Genomic DNA, 24277 nt, shown 5'->3' with positions numbered 1-24277 from the left:
TCAACCTCATGTTAACTCTCAATATTTGAAGCATTTTTCTGATTCTTTGGAGTGCACATAAAGATGTTAGTTTCCCAGGTGTGCCTACATAGTTCAGGCATTCCTGAGACCATGTATCCTATCTATCCACCAACACCCTTATCCTCAGATTTTGGGCAAGAGACTCAGAATATATTTCAATGATACTGTTTCAAATCCTTTTGGCAAGTAGCGATGGAATAAATTTTTAAGCAGTAAACTAGGGCTTTAATGCCTGTACTTTGCTTACTTGCTTTTGCCATAAATAAAGATCGTACAAAGAAGGCATATGACTTCATTTGTTTTGCCCTCTGCTCTAACACAGTTGGCTAGTCTTCAGGGCACAGCTTAAAGCCCATCTGTTCAATCAAGCTTTTGTCTGATTGACATGTAAGAATCATCCAGGTGAGGGGGTCCCTTAGATTATTATCTTTTTCTCTTTGTACATGTAACCAGAGACCCTTGATGCCTCCTTCAAGGGGCCTAAATGAAAGAATGCATAAACAATATTTTCTGTAGCAATTATATCCATTTAAAAAACTTCTTCCTCAAATTCTTCATCAAACAAGTTACCATATAAATGTGTAAATAAATAAGAAATTTAAAATATTCCAAATAGTAGCTTTAAACATATTCTTTCTGCTTTAAAAGCAAGACTTTTTTTATATTTAAAACAAACATTTCTGTTCTTATACATTGAAAAGATGAGTATGAAATATGTTTCTTCCTAAATATTTTTTAAATTTTTATTATTCAAACAAATACATTAGTAGAGAGACTAGTATAATGAACTTCCGTGTACCTGTCATCTAACTTCTGTAGTTATCAACACTTTGTCAATCATGTTTCATCTATCCCGCATATTTTTCTTAGAATATTCTTAAGTACACTAATCCATTTAACCTATGGATATTTTAGTACATGTATATAAGTGATAAAAGCATAAAAAAATATAGCTACCATGTCATTTTCACACCTAAAAGTTTAATAGCATTTATTCAATTCATTGAAATGCCCAGTCCACATTCAAATATCCTTGAATATCTTAAAGTTCCACGTAGTGCAAACAGTATATTGAAAGCCCATTTTGTTAACAATGCTCCTCCACTCTTTTATTTTTTTTTATACCATTGATTCATAATTCATCCAGCAGTAGTACTTCTCATACTTGAATTTGACTAATAACTTTGTATGGTAATGTTTACCTTATTATTTCATTCCCCATATTTTCTGTATACTGGTCTAGATTTTTTTTTTTACTCAGGTTTAATTTTTTAAGCAAGAATATTTTGCAAATGATGTTGTAGATTTCTTATTTCCTCATATTAGAAGGCATATATTATCTGGTTGTCCTACTTACTGTTGCTAAAATTAATTAGAGGAAACATCAAGACCTCCATTTCTCATACTTTACAAAGAAGCTTGAAGTGTTTACATGGTGAATTGCACATTCCAATTCAACAGATATTTCCAGAAAATGAACTTCTGAACCATGTTCTCAGCATTCAAGAACTGAAAAGTCTAAGAAGTCCAACATAGAGCACTTGCCTTCAAGAGATTTATAACCCAATGAGAGATATAGAGAGACAAAGATATGCACCAGACTAAATAAGTAACATTGTAAGCCCTAGAAACCAGTACAAACAAGGTATCACATGATTAATAGAAGACTTTTACAAATGCTATTTGGTGTAGGAATATAAAAATAGGAGGAAGAAATATGGTGAGGCAGTTTTCCCCAAAGAAGTGTCTCTGAGCTGGCTTTGAAGAGTTTGTAGAATTTATCATAAATGGAGAGAAGGAAAGGGATGTGGTACATAAATGACCTAGCTAAAGACCAGTGGGAGAGAAAACAGTGGATTCTGAGCACAGTACTTTAGCAGTTTGTTCTAGTAATACCACTTTCTCATTAACTCTGTATCTAAATAAGTACCTGTGTAAAAAGGGGCTCAGCAGATATCCATAATGACTATAGCTGTTTAAGTCAAATGTATTTGGTGTCAGTGTCATGTGCTTTGGAAGATGGGCTAAGAGGTGACTTCATTTAAAACATTGGTTTTCAAACTTAGTAAGCTTGTTAAAAGTGGAGACGGCCAGCCTGACACCTAGAGATTCTGATCTTCCTATGCGGCCTGGGAATTTGCACTTTTTACAAGAATCCTAAGAGAGTTTCATGCAGGTAGTCCAAGATCTACATTTTGAGAAATGCTACCTAGGAGAATGAATATCTGTGGTAAGCAGACAGTCTGCTTTAAGGGATCATGGGAATTTTCTGAATCTGATGTAGTAATGATGACGGTATCATTATTTATATGTGAGGAACCATGCTAAACTTTTCACCTGATTTTTCCCATTGAATTCCCACAATACCACCCAAAGAGGTAGATAGTGCTTGTATTCCTGTTTTAGAAATGAGGAAACTGAGGCTTAAAGGAGCTAAAATCACATAGTCACAGGCAAAATTAAAATTTAAATTTAGGTGTATTTAATTTCAGAAGGAAGGTTCTTAACTAAAATTCTATTTTGACCTTGAAACACATAACTAGTAACAATGTTTCCCCTTTCCAAGAGCCCCATATCTGCTTCCAGTGCCACAGGCTTCGCTGCTATCTCTGGCAAAGGGATTTTGTTTTAGCTTACTTGTTTGCACATTAAAAAAGAAGATTCCATTATTTGACAAAAAAGTAAATTCTCAGGTGAAAGGTGTAAAATAAATGACCTACCCCAAATGCTCCATTTTCTTCTCACCCCCAGCAGATGTGTGCAAGTCTGTTCTCCATTCTACTTGCAACAAGAGAAATGCCATGATTTCCGTAGGCGCTCAGTTGATAGCCCAAAATAGAGTGTTTCCAAAAATTAAACTTTCTTTTCTCATACATGGCTTTAAAGAGATGGAGCTGGGGTTGAAAACTGTAACCATTTTAGGAAATAAAATACAATTTTATATATTCATGGTGTCTGTCAAATACTTTATAGCATCCTAATGTTTGTCTGTGTGTTGTATGTAAGGTTCCTTTGAAATTTATGCTATACTTTCATTGGCTGAACGCTAGAAAGAATCCTGAAGCTTCACAAAAAACTCATTTTAAAATAAGTGTTTAATAAGATTTTGTGTAATGTCAAAATCTGGAAGTTTGTGGTGTGAACTTGAATCACTCATGATAACTTGAGCCCATAATTTGTACTTCCTATAAAGATAGGGGGAAAAGAACTATATAGATTCACTGAATTGCTTGGCTTGAATGAAATCCCTGTCGGATTCACTTAAAGCAAGTCATTACTTTATATATTTACCATTTATTCTTTGTCTCCAGTGAAATGCATAAGAGTTTGGGAGAAGTCATTGATTTCACAAGTTGGATTGGATTTGCTCTTTATATAAAATAGAAAAGTACTGTTGAACCTCCAAGTTCTGGCATCCTCATGCAGAAAAATGCACTTTAACTACAAAACAGCATGCTCTGTGTCTGTGTTCTCTCTGGATAGTAGTAGCAGGAACACAGTGTTCATTTAAATTAAATCAGTTCCTTGGATAATAACAAAGTAATTAAAGAAACCACCAAGGAAAAAGAGCCAATTTATTTGAATCCTGTTCATAAAAACTACAGTAAGAGCCTGAAGGTATAAAATAATGTGGATAAGGTAGCATATTGATTTTTTAAAATTCTGTGTGGGATGCATCTTGATATTAATTCAAATGAGTATTCCCTCATCTGAAAATAATATAAGATGCAAAATTTTTATCCTTCTTAAGAGAAGTGACATTCTGTTAAAATGCCCACATAAGAAATTTCCATATAGCTTGAAGTCCACTTGACTTCTAATAACACCTTAACATCAGAACATTATGATTTATTCATATTTTCTACATTCCCATTGGAATAGAGGGGACTTTGTCTTTAATGCTTTCAAAAGTTTGAAATTCATACTGATTTATCCTAGATGATATTACCTGAATCACAAGGAGATATTTTTAGCATTGAATTTCCTATTTTTGTCAGTAACAAAACTCTAAGTGGAGTTGAAAATGTGTCATGTTTCCACATTACCATTAGACACTGAAAGTTACTTTAAAGGAAAAAGACATGAGTAAAATACCTCTCACTTCATACTCCACCAGTGCAGCAGCAAGAGATTAAATCTAGATCACCAAAGAAAATTTCACAATTGCTCTTTGTGCATTTTAGCAGAATTACTTCTCCTTTGTGAAAAGCAGCACTCTCTGCCATATTCCATTTCTACGCCTGAAATATGGAGCCACTTGGATTGCATCTGTCAATGAAGAAAGTGAAAAAAAGCAGAAACATTAGAGGGTCTATTGACTAAAAGATGGCAACCTTGTCTCTGAACAACAACCTTCAATTCAATTTTGAAAAACTGAAAATTACCTAGCTTTAGAAAAAAAAAATATATAGAATTAAAACATCCAACTGCTCATTAATAAAATAAAAAGCAAAGAACTTAAAAGTTTATTCTATGAACATAAAGCAAAACATACCTCAGCTCCTTGGTACAAGTTAAACAGAAAGAAAGAAGCAGACATAAAAAAATTACACATGGAAATAAAGGACAGAAAGAGAAAAGATAAAATAAAGTGGGGGAGGGAATTGGAAAGATAGAACAAAAGAAGAAAGACAACAGGCCTCTAATTGTGAGAGAAAATCTCTGAGGAAGAGGAGACCACCAAGGGGTGAAAGAGTTTAGTAAGCCTTTGCCACCCGTTCCCTGCTCTCTGCAATCCCATCTCCTGAATCTCGTTTGCCATCCCTACTTGAAATCCCTTTGAGACATCAAACTCTTTATTTTTTGAGAATCTCAAATCTACTCAGTTGCTCAGTCTGAACCTGCATCAAGCCCCTTGAAAGAAACTCCTTCAAGCAAAATGTGGACAGAAGAAAGACTATTCAGAGATTTGATCTTAGCTCTGTGGGGAACCTTTTTCCCTTCCAGCTGGTCACATGGGTTGTGTTGTTCATCTTAAATCAGAAATAGTGAAGACATTTTTAAAAAATTTGCTCCAACCAAGAGCAGAGTCCAGTACAGTTGCCTGCTCGTTCTCTAACAATTTTTGTACATTTTGAGGATTTGAATGTTTAGATATTTTACCAAGAGAAGTTTTATGTTGGAGACTCTTAATTTTCTGTAAGTAATATGTATTGATTTGTAAATGTTCATAAAGAAGAGGTTATATACTAGAGAGTCATTCTTCTAGTCATTTCTGGTTCTGTATCCTGGGACTGCTTTGTTTTCCCACATCCTGGGGCTACATCTATTATGGGCCATATTTTTTTTTCTAGTTTGTTTGTTTCTCCTTTAAAAACAAATGAACAACTTGCTATGCTCTAGAAAATTCAGATGAAACAACATTAAGCTATGCAAACATGCCAACATTTTCTTGTTGCTAAGAAAGAAAATTACATAAGTAGGTTTGCCAACCTTCAAAATGTCAGTTGAGAGAGTCCTAGAGATGTATTTTCAAGACTAGTGGGAAAAAAATCCCAGAGCTTTTAAAAGAAGTTCCTGAGTAATTAAATAGTGTTCATGAGATATCTTTTCTGAATGTTTTAGTCAATCAATGACCATTAATCAAATTTTAAGCTTAATGAACTGCACTAGATTCTGGAGATTTAAAATTGAGTTTAAACATAATTTTTACCATTAAGAATCTTTTAGCCAAGTGAAGGATTAGTTGAGAATTTATTCTATTTACTCTAGCCTATTGCTTTTTGTTTGCTTTTAAATGTTTGTTATGTTCTAATTCAGATCTATGTCTTTAATCTAATTTTGTCCACATTAACTTTTACTTCGGTAAAGTGTCCAGCCCTCTATTCAGCCTGTTAGGACTTTACTAAGTCATTCTTGATGTGATAGCTTGTAGCAAACATTCCGCAGTGTATGGACAAGATAGAACACTGATTCTTGCCCCTTATTTTTCTGCATGCTTGTGGATGTACTATCTCTGGCATAATGATTAGGGACAGGAGTTATTATCATGAGTGAGAAAATTTCAGAGACGATTGTGGCAGAAGGCAGGGAACCTTAACAAGAGCTAGCAATCTATCTGCCATAAAAATATTTTGTGGTTGATTGACCACTCCTGATAAGGAATGTTAGCACAATGGGTCATGTATCATATATTGGAGGTTAATATATGACAGGTTAAGAGTAATTTCTGGCTCTGTCACCTATTACCAGTGGAATCCTGGACATGTCACTTCACCCTGCTATGCTTTAGTTTCTTCATATGTAAAATAAGTATGATATTTAGAGTGAAATGTGTTAATGCCAGTAAAGGGCTTATTATGTATCCCAGAGTAAACACTACATGTATTATGTTCTCCCTTCATTCTCTAATTCTTATTGCCTGACCCTAGGTAAGTGATAGTCATTGAATTATTTCTACTGTAAATCAAAGTTAATAGACTGTAGCAAAAAATAAAAAGCATTTATTTGAGCAAAAGGAGCTGCAGCCCAGGAGAAATCAATTCAAGTAGCAAACTAAATTGTGTTCCATGGAAACAAAAGAGAGGCCACATTTTATAGTGAAAGTTCACACCCAGGTTCTCAATTAAGTCCGTTTTATGTAAATGAGGTATCTAAATTATGCGGTTCTGATTATATAGGGCATGTCTCAATCTGTTGGTAGAAAGTCAAAACCAGGGTTTTCTTCAGTGGCTGACTCAGACAGTGTAAATAAGTGGGGGAAGTGAAGAATTTGGTCTGAGGTTCTTTTCAGTCTAAAGAGTACCTGAGGAGCCCCTGTCAGCAAATAGCCCCTAGACTCTTATTACTTATATTTGGGCCCTTAGTTGACCATGGAAGTCTATCTCAGCAGATAAATTTCTTCTCAAGATTAACATCAAATGAATCTTTCTTCTCAGGGTACACACTATGAAGAATAATTAGATTTTATATATGCATTGTATTAGCTTCCTATTGCTGCTGCAATAAATTAGTACAAACTAATGGCTTAAAACATCACATATATATTATCTTACAGTCCCAAAGGTCAGAAGTCTGAAATGCATCTTACTGAACTAAAATCAAAGTGTTAGCAGGGTCGTTTTTCTTCTGGAGGTTCTAGAGAAAAATCAATATTTTTTGTCTACTTCAGTTTCTTGAGGTTGCCAGCATTCCTTGACTTGTGACCCTTTCCTCTATCTTCAAGGTCAGCAATGTGGCATCTTCAAATATCTCTCCTGCTTCACTCTTTCACTTATAAGGACACTTGTGGCTAAGTGGGTAGACCTGAGTAATCTGAGATAATCGTCATATCTCAAAATCCTTAACTTAATCGCATTTCCAAAGTCTCTATTATTTTGAAAGTCTCCATTTGGAGACATTCCAAAGTCTCCATATATGGTAATATATTCACAGGTTTCAGGGATTAGAACACAGATGTCTCTGGGGGACCATTATTCTGCCTACCATATATATCTGAAAATGTCTGGAAGAATGTCCATATACCAAAAAAATAAGTGATAACTGTTACAAACATTACTTCTATTGGATGGAAAGAAGACAATTAGTATGGTACAATTTAAATTTGTGTTATTTTAATATTTGCTATGTGCATGCATGACTGTCATTTGTTTATTTACTCATTCATTCAATAAACATCTGTCTAGTGACTTGACCTCTTTGATCAAATTGGCTTTCTTCTCAATTATACTATAAAATTAATAAAGTGAAAATAAGCATCAGACTATTATAATAACTAAAGGTTTAGTTCCTTATCAAAACACTTTAAGAGTTTGAGTATGGCTCTTTTATGTTGTGCATCTCTGTTGCTAGTTAATAAACTTCAACTAAAGAAATTTGAGCCAAACTTCAGACCCTCTGACTTAAGAAAAAAAAAAAGTTTTCTTGAAATGTGAAAGTAGAAGAAATTCAATCTTATTTGTTTAATGGATGAGAAGATCTTCACTTAACTATTTCCAAAACAAGCAAGTATCATCACCTCAGAAGGAAAAAAACAGCAGCAGGAACTTATGTACTTGGATTTGAATACTGTCAAATGGTAGTATTAGGAGAATAAGAGTGGGAAACCAGCTATCATTTAATAAGCCTCAGGAAGCTGAGATCCTTGCTGCAGGTGGGATGTGGTTTGTATATATTAATCGTACTTTAAGTACCAGCTACATAGTTTTGTTTCAAAGAAAAAAGCAGTGGTTCCCTCTACCAGGTTATATGCATGGTGCTTTAAGAGGCCCTGTAGTATAATTTTAGTATCTGAATTAATTTGAATAGGAAAAACAGTTAAAAATTGATTGTCCACAGATTATTTCAAAAGCTAAGACCTTATTATTGCCAGCCTACATTTCACTAGCTGCTGAGTGACACTACACATCACATTTCATAGAAATAAAAAGAGAGCTTCTTTGTTGGGAAATTGGGATGCACAACAGACGTAAATCAGCTTTTAATTTAAGTCCCAGTGTGGACAGTGCAGAAGAGAAATGGTAGCATGAGTCAGGGGCAGAAAAATTCCAAAGAAAAGAGAATATTCTGTTTTTTCAGTCAGTTTGGACCATTTTTACATACTCATGAACACCAGTTGATCTCTACATTGTTGACAGCTCTCCTTTCTCACTGATGTAACCAAGCAAATCTTCACTTCATTAAAATGACTTTTTCCTCTTCTCTTTCTCCTTGATTTAAATTGGCCTTGGGTTCACTTGATTTTTTTTCTTTATCCTTCTGCACAACCACTCTTTTAGTCAGTAAGCCCTTAGGTCAGCATCAAACAGTCTTAGAAACAAAGCCTCAAGTCTGTTGACCACAGAAATAGAGTTTCGATCAAACCAAAGGCAGCTCCACATCCATGAAGACATCCTCTTGAAACCAGATAGAACAAAGCCGTGGCTGACATCAGGACCAATGCCTCCTACCTTAGCCCTGACCAATCAGTAGAGCCCAGGACCCCAGCTCCCTTTGCAACTGCACACAAACTTCATTTCTTTAATATAGTTCCCCCCCCCTCTCTGATTGAAGTTGGTTTTGCCTAGATAATGGCACTGTGACTCACACGCTTTTCTTATGCTCTTACCCACTGTATGCCTGCCTGTTTCTTTAATTATTAACCCTTAGGACTAATCAGACCTCAGGACAATAGGTTTCAGTTGGACCTTAGACTAGGAATAACATCTTCCCTTTAGATGTGTTTCAGCCCGAGGCCCATCAAGGCAGAACAACAACACCACTGGCCATAAGACCAGAGAATATAGCTCCATGAATGATTCCAAAACTGGACATGGTGATCAATTACTTCATCCACCTCCAATCATCCAATCAGTAACACCCACAACCCTGAACTCCCTTAGTTTCCATGACTACTGATTTTTCCCTATATACTGCATACTCCTAAGACACGCAGGGAATCACGTCTTCGAGAGACAGCTTGCTTGTGTCTCCAGGACTTGCAACTCTCCAATAAACCTTACTTTATTTGCTGGAAAACCTGCACATATTTCTTCTTCGGCTTAGATGCACACAGGCAGATAGACCCTTTTTTTGTCCTGATAACACTTTAGCTACCATGACTGATGAGCTTTTCCCTATATAACCTATCCCCTAGAGCAGGAGTCCCCAACCTCAGGGCACCAGTACCGGTCCATGGTCTGTTAGGAATCCGACTGCAGAGCAGGAGGTGAGCAGCGGGCAAGCAAATGAAGCTACAGCTGTATTTGCAGCTCCCTAGCACTAGCATCACCACCTCAGCTTTAGCCCAGATGAACTGGCATTAGATTCTCATAGGAGCTCTGGTCCCTGGTACCAAAAAGGTTGGGGACTGCTACGCTAGAGGCCATGGGGGAGCCAGGTCTTTGAGCGCTAGCACACCTGTGACTCTGGGTTTGGTGCCTGTTGCAAGCAAGAAAAGCAGCTACCAAAGTAACACTATTGAATACATTTCTGTCTTTCCATGATGCCAGGTTTATTGAGTAGAACTGTTAGGTAGTTAAACATGAGCAATGGGAGTGAAGGCCTAGCTCTGTAACTATAGAAACCTACCTTGAAGACCTTCCTTAAGGACATCCCAGAAATACCACACCCTTTAGGATTATGAATTAACTCAAATCCTAGGGCACAAAGGCCATAAAAGCTGCTAGTTTAACTAGCCACAAACACTGGCTCAGAAAGTACTATCCTAACCTGCCCATAACCTCAGCCTCATTATACCACCATTATAATACCACGCCTATGCTCAGAAGTTAATGAATCTAATTATAACAGACTGAATTCTGGGTAATCGTGTGTGTAGTAGGCAGAGAGTTATATAATAGCCCAAAGTCAATCAAATGACCTCATATGCCAATCACCTAGAAATATCTTTGTAACCACCCATCATGGCCCTAATATAATACAGACCTTCCCACTTCTGCACTGTTACAGCTCTCTTCCCTTGGAGCGTACTCTGTCTTTTATCTTTTATCTCTTCATCTCCCAAATTCCACAGGGCTGCAGCCTTCCTTAGCATGGCCCATCTCCTTCTAAAATGTACTTCAATAAATCTTACTTCTAAATCTCGCTGACCTGTAATTCTTTACTGTGTCAGCAGGGAATAACCAAGGGCACCCTTCCCATCCCCATTCTACTGGGGCAACACTGAATTTCAAATCACTCCAGGGGTAACAGAACCTTCTCAGATAAACTGATCAGGTACCTATGCAAGTTAACACACCATGCACAGACCCGGTAAGTACAGAGTCTTACATATCAGAGTGAAGATGTGAAAGTCCTTAGTGTTTCCAAAGTGAGCTCTGTTGACTGGTGGTACAGAGAGCTGCACATTGGTTCCAAACCAGTGGATATGACACAGGCGGAAGGTCAGAATCTTTTGGCTCTTAGCACACCCATCCGTGATGCTCTTGGGTCAGGCTTGAACATCATATGAACCTTACCAGATGGGATCCTCATGCTTATTAGCTCCTGCGGAGGGGAGCTGACATCTCTGGTTTTGGGTGGTCCGGTTACACCTTAAGGGCATTCCCATTCTGTACAAGTTGACATTACTATTGTGGCTCCCATGGAATTCATTTTGTAAAGTCCAAAAAGCCCTCAGTTCTTTACCCTCTATACAGTGCCATTTTTCTTAAATAAACCTTTACCTTCTCCACTGCAAATTCCTGGCTTTGACGCATGCAATCAAAACAAACCCCTTGAGTTCGGTAGTACTTGGAGTGGAGGCTGACCTTAGAGAGATCTGCAAATGGACCTTCCTGATTTAACATACTAGACCCTCATATCACACAGGGAACTTGCTCTTAATTTGATCTTTTTGGAGGCTCTGTCTAATAAGAATAGGCTTCCTGCAGAGAAAGACACTTGGTAGATTGTAGAAGAATTATTTGTAGACTCTCTTAAAAGTCTCTGGGTATTGCACATCTAGAAGTATACAATTTCCAGCAGATTCAAAACCCTTTGGGGCCTGGGTTGTGAAGTTAACACCCTCTCCTTGTTCACCTTGGGAAGCCTCTATTCTACTTCTCAAGCTGCCTTCACACAAGCTCGTTTTGCATTAACCTCTCATTGGACAGGTAAGGTGGAGATAGTGATGCTTTACTGCTTCTGTTCAGCTGCTTGCTAGATAGCAAGTTTCTAATACAGTGCCTACGGATTTCCAATGCCATTCTATTAGCCTAATCACAGAATAATTTTACTTGGATACAAAATTAGCAGCAAAATCATATTTTACTTTTTGCTTCTAATTGGCAACAGTCACATGCTTTTATTAAACTATTCCAATCAAGTTTTCCCAGCATCATACACTCTGCTTATCACTGTGCCCACCTGCAGCCAGCTCTTTCTCTCTTATCTCTTATCAGCAAAGCCAATTACTCCTTCCTGTGCATGGTTTGTGGTTTTGCTTATAGAATCCTCCACACCTCCACAACTAGGCCCACATGGTATTAGGTAGACTCTATTCCTTATCCCCATCCCTCCTCCCTGCATCAGCAATAACCTTGAAGTGGTCTGTGAACTCTAGTCTGTGTTTCTTTCTACAAAGAAGTGATCATGGCATTACTAATATTCAAATGTTTTCTTGTTTTTCCAGGTCTCTCTGTTGTTCAACCCTCATCTTCATTGCTGCTTCCTCTTTCTCTTTCTCCCCTTCTCCTATGTCAAGTTTACAAAGCCTTTTCTAACTCTCAATTAAAAATGACTTTTTAAAAAGGCAATAATTACTTACAAATTCTTGTCCCAAACAATTCCACTTTTTTATTAATTGATATGTTTCTATGGAGATGGTTTTAAGTAATGATAAAAGGTCAGGCATTTTGTCATTGAATAGAATTAGATCCATCATTTCCTCAGTGGATAAATATAGTACTCTTGTTAGCCTGCCTTGTTCTCAGTTTCTTTATCTCTCAAATGGGATGATAATGCCTACTTTTGAGCAAGTGAGGATTACCTGAACACTGAGACTTGTGAGTATTTACTGTGTTAATGAAACCTTTCAAGATTTAGTAAGTTATTTTTTTGTTTGTATTTTTTTCAGCAGTCAAGTAGACAGTGGACTGAAAAACTTTGAAGGAATGCAAAAATGAATAAAATGATGTGTGACTTGGAGGAATTCGTAACTGAATGAATAAGAACAGAAAAAGCAAAGTCAAAATAAGAACTAAGAGAAAAGAGAACCTATGAACCTGGCACTTGATTGATTTAAACCTCCAATACATTGTAATGGAAAAAGAATATTGCCTTCCTGTAGTAAAATTGTACAACTAATTATTTGCCCCTGTTTCTTCTCTACTGTTTTTTGGGCTGTACCCCTTAAGAAACTATACGATTAACAGCAAAATGATCAACAGTAACATAATTAATATTAGTAAAACATTCTGAGTCAATAAAGTGGCATAAGAAACTAAAATGATATCTATGTAATATTCATATTAAATTTAATAACTATTTAAATATTTATAAATTATCTGGCATTTTATATTTGCAAAATGCTTCACAACCACTTTTTATTAATTATTAGATACCACTTATCCCTTGGCAGTCATTTCCAGATACGGCAGTGCTGTCTTTTTTTTTTTTTTTTTTTTTAATCTTGAAGAAACATTTAGCTTTATCATATCCAAAGTATTGGGTCACAGGGAAAAAACTTTAAAAATCACAACAGGTAGACATTATCTTTGCAACACATAATACCATCATTTTAGAGCTCAGAAAAGTGAAATGACTCATCCAAGATCACGGAGCTAGTCCTATTAATGGCTGGGCATGTGGAAGTCCTGGATTGGCTTAAACCCTGGGGTTTCATTCCTGAATATATTGAAACCAGAAAACTGTAGCTGTGCCAACTAGATTAGGTAAAACTGTAATTTGTTGACTAAATCTGAGTGTGAGCTTAAATTTTTTTCAGAGTCTGAATAAATCAGTCCTGTGTAACTAGAGTATACTTAGAACTGCTGGAGTTCAGGTTCATCTAAAGGCATAAATGTTTTCAAACTAAATGTAGTTCTCAATAAAGGTTGTGATGCCTTAAAATCAGTATCATTTATGAGTTTACTCCCAACTGCCTATGACCTCAAATGCCTTTGTTTATGCTGTTAGACTATGTATTAAATAATAGAAATCTGTTTCACATTCATCTCTGTAGCTATGGCCCTCTGAGCACTGATAACAATAGCCTCTACGAGAAGGATATCATGTCTTCTAAAGCAACCCGAAAGAAAGAGTGGTCACAATCCTGGAAGTTTGACATTTGCCTTTGCACTTGGTTACTCCAGAAAATATCATAAATTGCTGTAAGGTAAAGTCATAAGAAGTTATCAATAAGTAAATAAAATAATAAAAATAAAAAAGGCAAGACTAGAATAAGACTTTAGGGCTTATTGATGCAACAATACCCAAGAGCAACTTTTATTCGCTCCAGAAGGCCACCCAACAATCTCACCAAGCTCTCCTGTGACTAAAATTACATCTTAACTTATCCTTTTTTTGATATTTAGGTCACAACTACTCTTCATCTTAGTTGTAAGAAACCAGAGGCCCCTGAGTAATTTTCACAGAATCAAATGGCATATTATTTATGGGATGTATGCTAGGACTACTGATCTTTAATTTGAACTCTAATAACCTTAACTTCCCATGGTAGAAAAGGGAATAGAAACTCTGAATGGAGACAGTTTCTTAAACATATTTTGGTGTTTCTGTGCTGATGTGCTATTACTGCTAATGATGATGGTAAGATATTTTAATTAAAAAAAAACACCACTTTATTTATTGAGTGCTTTTAGAATGCTAGGTACTTCACTGATCCCTTATAGGAACCCTGTGAAGTGGGTTTTATGTATTTTCATTTTACAGGAGATGGGTCTATCTAACTTAGGCTGCTATGAAAAAGTTCTAAGATGCTAAGAAGCATCCATTAGTATGCCTCTCAAACAGTGGTCCTTAGACTACTTGCATTAAAATTATCTGGGGGAACTAGAAATGCAAATTATAAGATTCTACCCTAGTAGAAGCTCTGAGGATAACACTTAAGAATCTGCATTTTTTTTCGCAAGTTTCCTGGGTAAGCCATATGCAAGCTGAAATTTAAGAACTATTGACCTGCACAAAGTGGCAATGAAATTGTAAAACCCTAAATAGCTACTGTAAAAAGTGGGAGTTTATTACTTTGCAGAAAGTGTTATGACTTCTGCCACTGGGACAATAGAAGAAGCTTGTTGTTTTTTAATATCAGATTTAATTTAAAAGTCTTTCTTCCAGTCCAAAGCTTATTCCCATTGTTGCATCAATGTTCAGGAGAAAAAATAAATATGGTGAAATACTTTTAACTATATAAAGAGACCAGAGAGAAGATGGAGAGTAACCATTTCTATTTGTACAGTTTGTAGTTTTCTAAGTATCATCATATATACTAATCTTTTATGAAGAGAACTGAAATTTAATAGTCTGATGTGTAAAGGTGCTTTATTTCCCCCTTGCTGCTATTGAATGGTCCACAGATCTTCCGACAGCTATTACACAGTAGCTATAACAAAGGAAAAGAAATAGAATATTATCAAGACCTCAGACACCTCCTCCCTACGCTCAATGTGGTTTTTCCCAATCTCTACTCCTTCTCTTCCTCCTCACTACAGGTGACCACAATCCTACCTGTCATGAGTAGCTATTTTTTTTTTTTTGCTTTTCTTCATGACTTTAACATCTGAGCAGGCATCCTTCTCCCCACACATAAAAGGTTAGCTTTCCTGATTTTTTAATTTTGCATAAATGGAATCATAAATACGTAATATTTTGTTTTTTGGCTTTTTTTCACTCAAAAATATTAAGTTTTATTGTTTTTTGAAACTGTAGTTTATTTTTAAGATTATTTTATAGTATTTCATTATTTAAACATACCAAAATTATTCCTTAGTTTTATTCTTGATGGGCATTTTCTTTGTACTTCTTTATATGTTTATTTGCTGTTTGGATATACTCTTTTATAAAGTGCCTCTACTGAAATTGAAAGAAAAAACCCACAAACCTCAATTTTTCCCACACACTTTGTCATGAAGATACTTGTAACCCATACTCAGATGGTTGGCTCTTGTTCCTATGGATTAGGCAAAGGACTCTATTGTAGTAGACAGTTCTAGTAATCTAAGATGTTACTTAAAGAATTCCTGCAACTTGTTGGTGTCTCAAAAAATGCACATTGGAAAAAAATTCCATGACTTATATCCTTGAGAAACATTATGTAAAGTACTCACTTGGACATTTACAGTGAACATTTATAATAATAAAAGTTTTAAAGAGTGATCCAATAAAGAAACATAGTAACATTATTTAACTTTTCTGAAACATACTTACATTCAGAACATTTAATACCATCTTGTGGAAAAAATATTCTTAGAGCACATGTTGAAAAATATGGTTTAGAAGAGTCCCTTCTAGTTGGATTTTAACATCATAAGTCACCAAGTGGAGAAACGTGATAAAAAAAAGTTTCAAAAAGTATATAATTATCTCAGAAATAAACCCACAAAGGATTGAAAATGGAAAAGTGCTTCATTTAAATTTTTCTTCAGTTTCTTTAAATGGTTGAATAATTAAAAAACTAATAACTCATACTAAAGAATTAAATGTAGAAATAATTATAAAGGTCAGATTCATACATCATAATACAGATAAATGCAATTGTATTTCCAAAATCTATTAATGGCTCAATTAGTTCATAGATCATATAATTAGATGGTTATTCACTAACGATAATTTGTGTGTGAATGTGTGTGCACACGTGCATGTACCTCTGTGTGTGTTGTATATTTGTGTGATGAGAAAAAAATCACAGCAATGACTTATGATCAAGTAGAGTTGAGTGTATGTTTTGTTTTAACTTTTTTCTGTGAATTTTTCTGGTTGAATATGTATAGTAATTTGGCTTTTCCAAATTTCTCACTTGTAAATAACATTTTCTGAAGTATACATTTACACTCAGCTCAAAAATCCTCAGTTTTATCTTTATTCTAAAGGAAAAAAAAGTGTAGAAAGATTAATTGCCTAGAAATATCATTATTAAAGGAAATTGTCAATAAACTGGAACAGAACTTTTCTTTAATTTTTTTCATTTTCAATTACAATTGGCATACAACATTATATTAGTTTCAGGTGTACAACATAGTGATTAGACACTTAAATAACTTACAAAGTGATCACCCTGATAAATCTAGTATTCATCTAACACTATACATAGTTATTATAATATTTTTGACTATATTCCTTATGCTATAATTTACATTCTCATGACTATTTTGTAACCACAAATTTGTACCTCTTAATCTCCTCCCTTTTTCACCTACCCCTCCAAACCCTTTCCCATCTGACGACCATCAAAAGTTCTCTGTATCTATGAGTTATTTCTTATTTGTTCGTTTGGTTCTTTAGATTCCACATGTAAGTGAAATCATATGGCATCTGTCTTTGTCTGACTTACTCCACTCAGCACAATACCCAACCATGTTGTTGCAGATGGCAAAATTCTATTTATTTATTTGTTTGTTTGTGTTTAAGAGTAATGTTTCAATGTATATATGTACTACCTCTTCTTTATCCATTCTTCCACTTATGGACACCCAGGTTGCATCTATACCTTGACTATTGTAAATAATGCTGCAATGAATATACGGATGCATATGTCCCTTCAAAGTCATATTTTAGGTTTCTTCAGATGCATACTCAGAAGTGGGATTACTGAGTCCTTCTTTGTCTTTTGTTATAGCCTTTGCTTTTAAAGTCTACTTTATCTGGTATAAGTATTGCTACTCCAGCTTCTTGTTTGTTTATTTCTGTTATTATGAAATATCTTTTTCCATTCCTTTACTTTCAATCTATGTGTGCCTTTTGATCTAAAGTGAGTCTTTTGTAGCCAGCATATACAAGGGCCTGGTTTTTTTATCCATTCAGCCACCCTATTTTTTGATTTTAACATTTAATTCATTTACATTTAGAGTGATATTTGGTAGATATGTAGTTATTGCCATTTTATTATTTTTTATTCTTCTTCTCCTTCCCCTCTCCTCCCCCCAGTTCTTCCCCTTCCTCTACCCTTCCCCTTTTCTACTCCTTCCTCGCCCCCTTCCCGCCCCCCCACCGCAAAATTTCTGTTGAGAAATCAGCTGACAGTTTTATGGGAGCTCCCTTGTAGGTAACTAATTGCTTTTCTCTTGCTGCTTTAAGATTCTCTGTTTGTCTTTAGCCATTGGAATTTTAATGATGATGTGTCAGTGAGGGCCTCTTTGGGTTCATCTGTTTGGGGCACTCTGTGCTTTCTAGACTTGTATGTCTATTTTATTCACCAGGTTAAGGAAGTTTTTCATTATTATTTATTAAAATAGGTTTTCAATTCTTTGTTTTCTCTCTTCTCTTTTGGTACTCCTATGATGCAAATGTTATGCTTGACATTATCCCAGAAGCCCCATAAACAATCTTCCTTTTTTTTGGATTCTTTTTCTTATTGCTGTTATGCTTGGGTGTTTTCTGCAACCTTATCTTCTAAATTGCTGATTCAATTTTCTGCTTCATCTAATCTACTGTTGATTTCCTCTAATATGTTATTTATTTCAGTTATTATATTTTTTATTTCTGACTGGTTCATTTTTATGTTTTCTATATTTATTTTTGTGTTTCTTATCTCTTTGTTAAAGTTCTCCCTGAGACCATTGAGCGTCATTATAACCCGTGTTTTGAACTCTGCACTAGTAGATTGCTTGTCTCCCTTTTATTTAGTTCTTTTTCTGGAGCTTTATTCTGTTCTTTCATCTGGGACATATTTCTTTGTCCCCCTACTTTGGCTGCCTCTCTGTGTTGTTTCTATGTATTAGGTAGAACTACTATTTCTCCCAGCCTTAGTAGAGTGGCTTTGTGTAGTAGATGTCCTGAGGAGCCCAGTGGAACAGTCTCTCTACTCACCTGAGGCAAGTGTCCAAGGTGTGTCCCTTGTGTGAGCTGTGTGTGATCTCCTGTTTTAGTTGAGCCTTTGTTGCTCTTTGCACATCAATGGCAAGAATTGACTCTGAGGCTGGTTGTTTTAAGGACTGGCCAGACTCTAGCGGAGGAGGTATCATACAGGGCCGGAACCTAGGAAAAAGGATTTGCTTTAGCAGGGCTCTGCCTGCCAAGTCTGCTCTTTGGGTATGTCACCCTCAGATACAGCCCCAGATAATGCTCTGGCTCAGTCCAGACAGGCTACCAGGCATGCCAGCCATGGGGCCTCCTGAGAGAGTCCTTGCTATAGGCCAAGTTCAGCCTCATCCTGTGCCCTGAAATTCAGTTCCTACACATATGTCCCTGGTGTCTTTTGAGCTGCTGTTCCAGCCCTGGAGCTCAGAGCAAGAGAGTCTGCCATCAAGTAAGTTTGTGTACAGGTCCTTTAAAAGAAATGCCTTGGACTCCAGCTGGCCTCTGCCTCACTCATAATCTCAACTGATTTTCACAGCCATATTTTGTGGGGACTTTTCTTCCTGGCACTGGAAACCTTAGCTGGGGAGCCTGGCATGGGTCTGGGACCCCTAGCTCTTCAGGAGTGACCTCAAACAATGAAATATCCCTCCCAAGTTTTAACTGCCACTTACAGATGTGGCATCTGCCCATTCTGCATCTCCTCCCCTCCTACCAGTCTTCTGTATGTCTTGTTATAGAATTTCTGTTCAGCTAGACTTCAGATGATTCTCATTGATGTTTTTTCTATAGTTTAGTTGTAATTTTGATGTGATTGTAAAAGGAGGCAATCACAGGGTTTACCTACTCTCCCATTTTGACCACAATCAGAACTCTTCTTCATCATTTGCTCTTATTGTGGAGAAATGTGTCTCTTCATGAATAAAATGCTTTTACTGTCAGATTATGTGTTGCTATTTAAATAAATAAATGGAGACACTAAATTTGCCATTACCTCACACCTACTATATCCTTATAATGTATTATTTACTATGTCCCAATAATGCATCTGTGATAATTATGCACACTTATTGGCCCCTGATGTAGAAAGTGTGTGATTGGAAATCACATTCACTTATCTCTTTTAGCTTCAAGCCTCTTGGCTTTCTTTGTTTATCATTAAGGGCAATGGTTGGTTATTATCAGATTGTAGCTGTAATTGAGAAAGGCACTCACTAAATGCAGAAGTTTGAGGGAGGTGAGAATTTATATTCAGCCTAGTAAGTCTGGGAAATTTTCCAATCCTGCAGTGCTGTACCAAAGCACAGAAGCAAACTGAATCTTACCGCGTAAGTGACATCTAACCATATTTATATGTAGAGGCTCACTGACAACATCCTTCTTAAGAAACTCATTGCAATAAAACTTTTGCCCCCAAAGCTGGTCTGAAAGTTTACATTCATTTAGAAATTCCTTCCATTTAATTTTTTTACTTTTTACAAAAAATTACAACAAAATTATAAGTCCATATTATTGTTAAGAAAAAAAAAACATGCTATAAATATTCCACAACCATCTGGAAAAATATATGCAAAATTAGAAAGTGTAACTAAACTGAATGTTGTTAATGATGTTAATTACTAAAATTACTGAGCCTGTGCTTTCAGATTTGAAAACTTAAGTGTTTTTCTCCCTAAAATTAAAGATACTTTAAACTTTTGAGGTTGGGATTTGTGATTAAATGTTCATTATCTGTCTACTGCCATGCCACCCTGAATGTACTAGATCTCATCTGATCTTGGAAGCTAAGCAGGGTTGTGCCTGGTTAGTATTTGGATGGGAGACCACCTAGGAATACCAGGTGCTGTGGGCATTAAAAAAGAAAAGTTAATCATAAATCATCATTGTTAGTACTTTTCAGTCCACTGTCATAGGGTAGTCTTAGGTATTACCTTCTAGCTGTATGGGAAGTTAAATCAAGGGATCCTTTACATTATTTATCAAAAAAATTTATTTCTTCCAGATACAATATTTGTGAAAATTATTTTATATCCAATCATTTTTCTCCACAAAATATTTTGCATTAGGACTTGCTATAGTTTAAGGATTATTAATCATACATCTTCTCCTCCTCCTTCAAGCAATTTGCCCCTTCTCTTTCTTTCTGTAGTATATTTTTATATAATTATTTCCTATAATTCCCTTCAGGTAAATAACTGGGATTTTCATCTTATTATTGTTTTAAACATAAGACCCTGTTTTTCCTGTACGTTTGGTATTTTTCTCCTCATTCTTCTTTCATCTTATAATTTTGTAAACCTTTGCCTAAATAGTCCAGCCCCAATTTCTTTGTGCTCTATTGTCTTTACACAACTAATTTTAACTTGTCTTGAACTCATTACTCTCCCTGACATTCCTCTTAACTATTTGATCAAAATGTATTTATTAAATATCAATAACAAATGTAACAGTGTTGATAATTTCTAATATAACCTTGCTTGGTGAGATAAAAAAAATAATGCACACTAAATAATTAAAGAATATCAATTAATTAAGCACTAAATTATAGTGGAAATTCTCAGAGAGAGTCTCAATGTTCGTAATACACTTTTCTAGAAAAATTATTCAAAAGCGATTTTTTGTCTATAGTACCTCATTCTTTATGCCATGGGATCTGGCTACCCTGGTCTACAATTGATTGGACCAGAAATCTTACCTCAGCCAAAGACTATAGACTGAAATGAAACACACATGGAAGGCCAGCAGGTTGTGTAATGGTCTGGCATGAACTCTGCCCCCATTGAACATTCTGTATAGAATTCTTTATGAACAAAACCAGCTTATTCTTTTGTGACATTTGGATTCAAAATATATACAAGTATTTTAAAAATTATAACAAAAGTAAAAGAGAAATAGAATGAAAAGATTAGCTACCAGTGAAGGGAAGCAAAGTTTGCCACCCCAAAATATAGCTTTTGGGATATTGATATTTTAAGCTGGTTATTTTTAAGAAACAAAGTACTCAGGAAAAATCTTTGACCTTCTCTCTAACTTCTTGCTCCAGGAAGACAAATATCATTGCAGATAACTATAGTTTAATATAAACTACTATTTGATAGAAAAGAACTTAGCAAGAACCATTTGATAAAAGTCTTCTCTGAATATCAAAGGTAAAGATAGCCCAGCAAGCATACATTTATTTATCTATCTATCTATCTATCTATCTATTTATTTATTTATTTATTTATTTATTTATTTATTTATTTATTTATTTATTTATATGGAGGATTGGGATGGAGCGAAGCCGTGTCCGAAGGACACGTGGACAGCCCTGGAGATGTTGGAGCCGAATGTCCCGACCGCTCACCGAGATGCAGTAGGTCAGATGGCCTGGATGTTCCTGGCGATGCTGCAGGAGGCCAGCCTGGAGGTTCAGGATCAGGCTTAGTGGATCCAGCAACTGCAACATCAGGAAGAAGTGCTGGAATGGCAGCACTCCTGACCAGCAGAACGCATGCTTCAGGGGCCTGAAGGGTCACTGCCATTTTTCCAGTCTGGGAGTGCACCAGCGATACAGCAACAGGCACCACCGATGACATGGCAGCAGGTTGAAGTGGAACAGCTAGTTGTGAGGGGTGGAGAGGGAGAGGGGGAGGAGCAAGCTGACAGCGCCCTCAAGGCTAAAAAGCAAACCACCTTTATCCTGTACACTTCTGCCAGACTCCGGGGCCTGACAAAACAGGTACAGCAGAGAGCGGGGAGATGATTCCAGGATGGCTACTGAGGCTATGGGATGATGAAGCTGAAGGGACTGAATTATCTCCTGAAGAGATGGATCAGTTGGCCTCCATAACAGTGATACCATCCCTCAGGAAGCGCCTCCAGAATGTAACTCGTTTGTGTTGGGTGCAGGCAATCACTCCCTGATTAACTGGCTCATGTCCACTGTACCGACAGTGTGCGCCGACGAGGGGGAGCTGCCAGAGACTGTGAGCAGATGGACTACATACTTAGATCTGGTCCATATAATTCAGAAAATGGACGTGTGACAGATGATGTTTTGCGCTCAGTATACAAGCCCGGATGAAGAGGTATTTACAACCCGTATGAAGAACTTGATTTTGACTTCTGGCCTAGCCAGTACTTTTGGCACCATGGTGGCATTGCTGGCCCCTTACTTGGATAGGCGGATCCACGAGGTGACGCTGCTATGGCTAGGTTGGGGGATATGGAAGCGAAATGCAAGGAGCGTTCCAATTAAGTATGAGCTGAACTGCCCGCCTCTCTCCCAGTCTGGTCAGTGCATGGTCGGAGGCATGGCCAAAAAGCAGGAGTGAAGCTGCACCCAGCCCTTTCGCTGTGAAAGTGAGCCACAGGCAAATGTGATTTCATTTGTGGCAGGGGTCACTGCAGAAAAGATTGAGCAGCAATCTAATAAAGTACTGCTGGAACTGTGGAATCCTCTTCCTCCTGACCAGCAATTCTCTCTTCTTTCTGGAAAAGCCACAACCTATGAGGTACAATTTGCCAATTATCTCCCCGATTAGGGATTTGTCCAGGGCATCTTGTTAGTGGGAGAGATGGTTGACCTGTGGCCTTGGGAGATGAATAAGGTTATGCCACCCCTGCATGCTGCCCTGCTGAACATCACGTACATATGAACCAATTGTCACATAAACCTGGATGATACCATTATGTGGTGAACTTGGCAAATGCCTTTTTCTCTAGCCTCATTCTGTGCCATGGTCTCGTGGCTCAAGATTTAGCCATGTGGAAATGATCGCCCGCAGTGGACTTGTATCATTACATTGATGATATAATGCTAACTTCTGATTCTCTTACAAAACTAGGAGCAGCAGTGACCAGCCTGCGAGAAGCTTTTGTCAACTGGAGTTGGGCAGTCAATGAGGACAAGGTCTATAAATCTGGATTCTCTGTTAAATTCTTGAGAGTTGTCTGGTCTGATAAGACAAAAGTAATGTCAGAGGCAGTGACTGATAAGAAACAGGCATATCCCCAACCTGAAACAGTGAAGCAGCTCCAAACCTATTTGGGACTGCTGGGGTTTTGGAATGTGTTCATCCTCCATTTTGCCTCCTTGATGCGATCCCCGCACCGTCTAGTGCGACAGGGTGCCCAGTGGGATTGGACCCCTGAGATAGAAGAGGCCTTTAAGGCTACAAAGCAATCTGTAGCACAAGCCCAAACTCTACATGTAGTAGATTCAGCTCTCCCATTCCTGCTTTTGGTGCAGGTAGATGATACAGGGTTTGGATGGGGCTGTGGCAGAAGCATGGTTCCTGGCAGGTGACAATAGGTTTCTGGTTTCAATTGTGGAAAAGCACTGAAGTGCGATATTTTCTGATAGAGAAGTGACTGGCTGGCATATATGCAGCCCTTCTAGCCATGAAGCCATCATTGGCCCTAATCCTGTAACCGTGAGTCCATGCACCCCGTGGAGAGGTGGCTGTGGTCTTAGGGAAGACTCCCTACATGGAAATTGCACAGACCCTCCACACTGTCCAAGTGGAGAGAGCCTCCTGTTAGGTCAACTGCAATTCCCTGTTGGGATCAGTGCAGTTTCAAGCAGAGCTGCTGGCGGAGTCTACTGAGATAGGAGACATACCAAGTCCCTATGTAAAGATATATCCTTCCCTTTCTTTCTATCTTCTTCAATTTCTTTTTTAATGTTATTGTTTTCTGAGTACAGGTATTTTATCTCCTCGATTAAATTTATTCCTATATATTTTATTTTTAGATGCAATTATTAATGATATTGTTTTCTCAATATCTTTTTCTGATAGTTTGTTATTGGTATATAAAAATCGAACCAGTTTCAGAATATTATTTTTGTATCCTGCCACTTTATTGATTCATTTATTAG

General features: G+C 36.8%; 1 pseudogene; it reads left to right on the top strand.

The window, feature by feature from the left end:
• Positions 1 to 20147: 20147 nt before the first annotated feature.
• On the top strand, positions 20148 to 20266 carry LOC118612111 (annotated as a pseudogene).
• The last annotated feature ends 4011 nt before the right edge of the window (positions 20267 to 24277 follow it).

This window comes from Rousettus aegyptiacus, unplaced genomic scaffold (genome assembly GCF_014176215.1).
Source record: "Rousettus aegyptiacus isolate mRouAeg1 unplaced genomic scaffold, mRouAeg1.p scaffold_m13_p_15, whole genome shotgun sequence".
Taxonomy (NCBI): Eukaryota; Metazoa; Chordata; class Mammalia; order Chiroptera; family Pteropodidae; genus Rousettus; species Rousettus aegyptiacus.
Note: the sequence above shows the minus strand (reverse complement) of the source record. Positions and strands in the feature narration are given on the sequence as shown.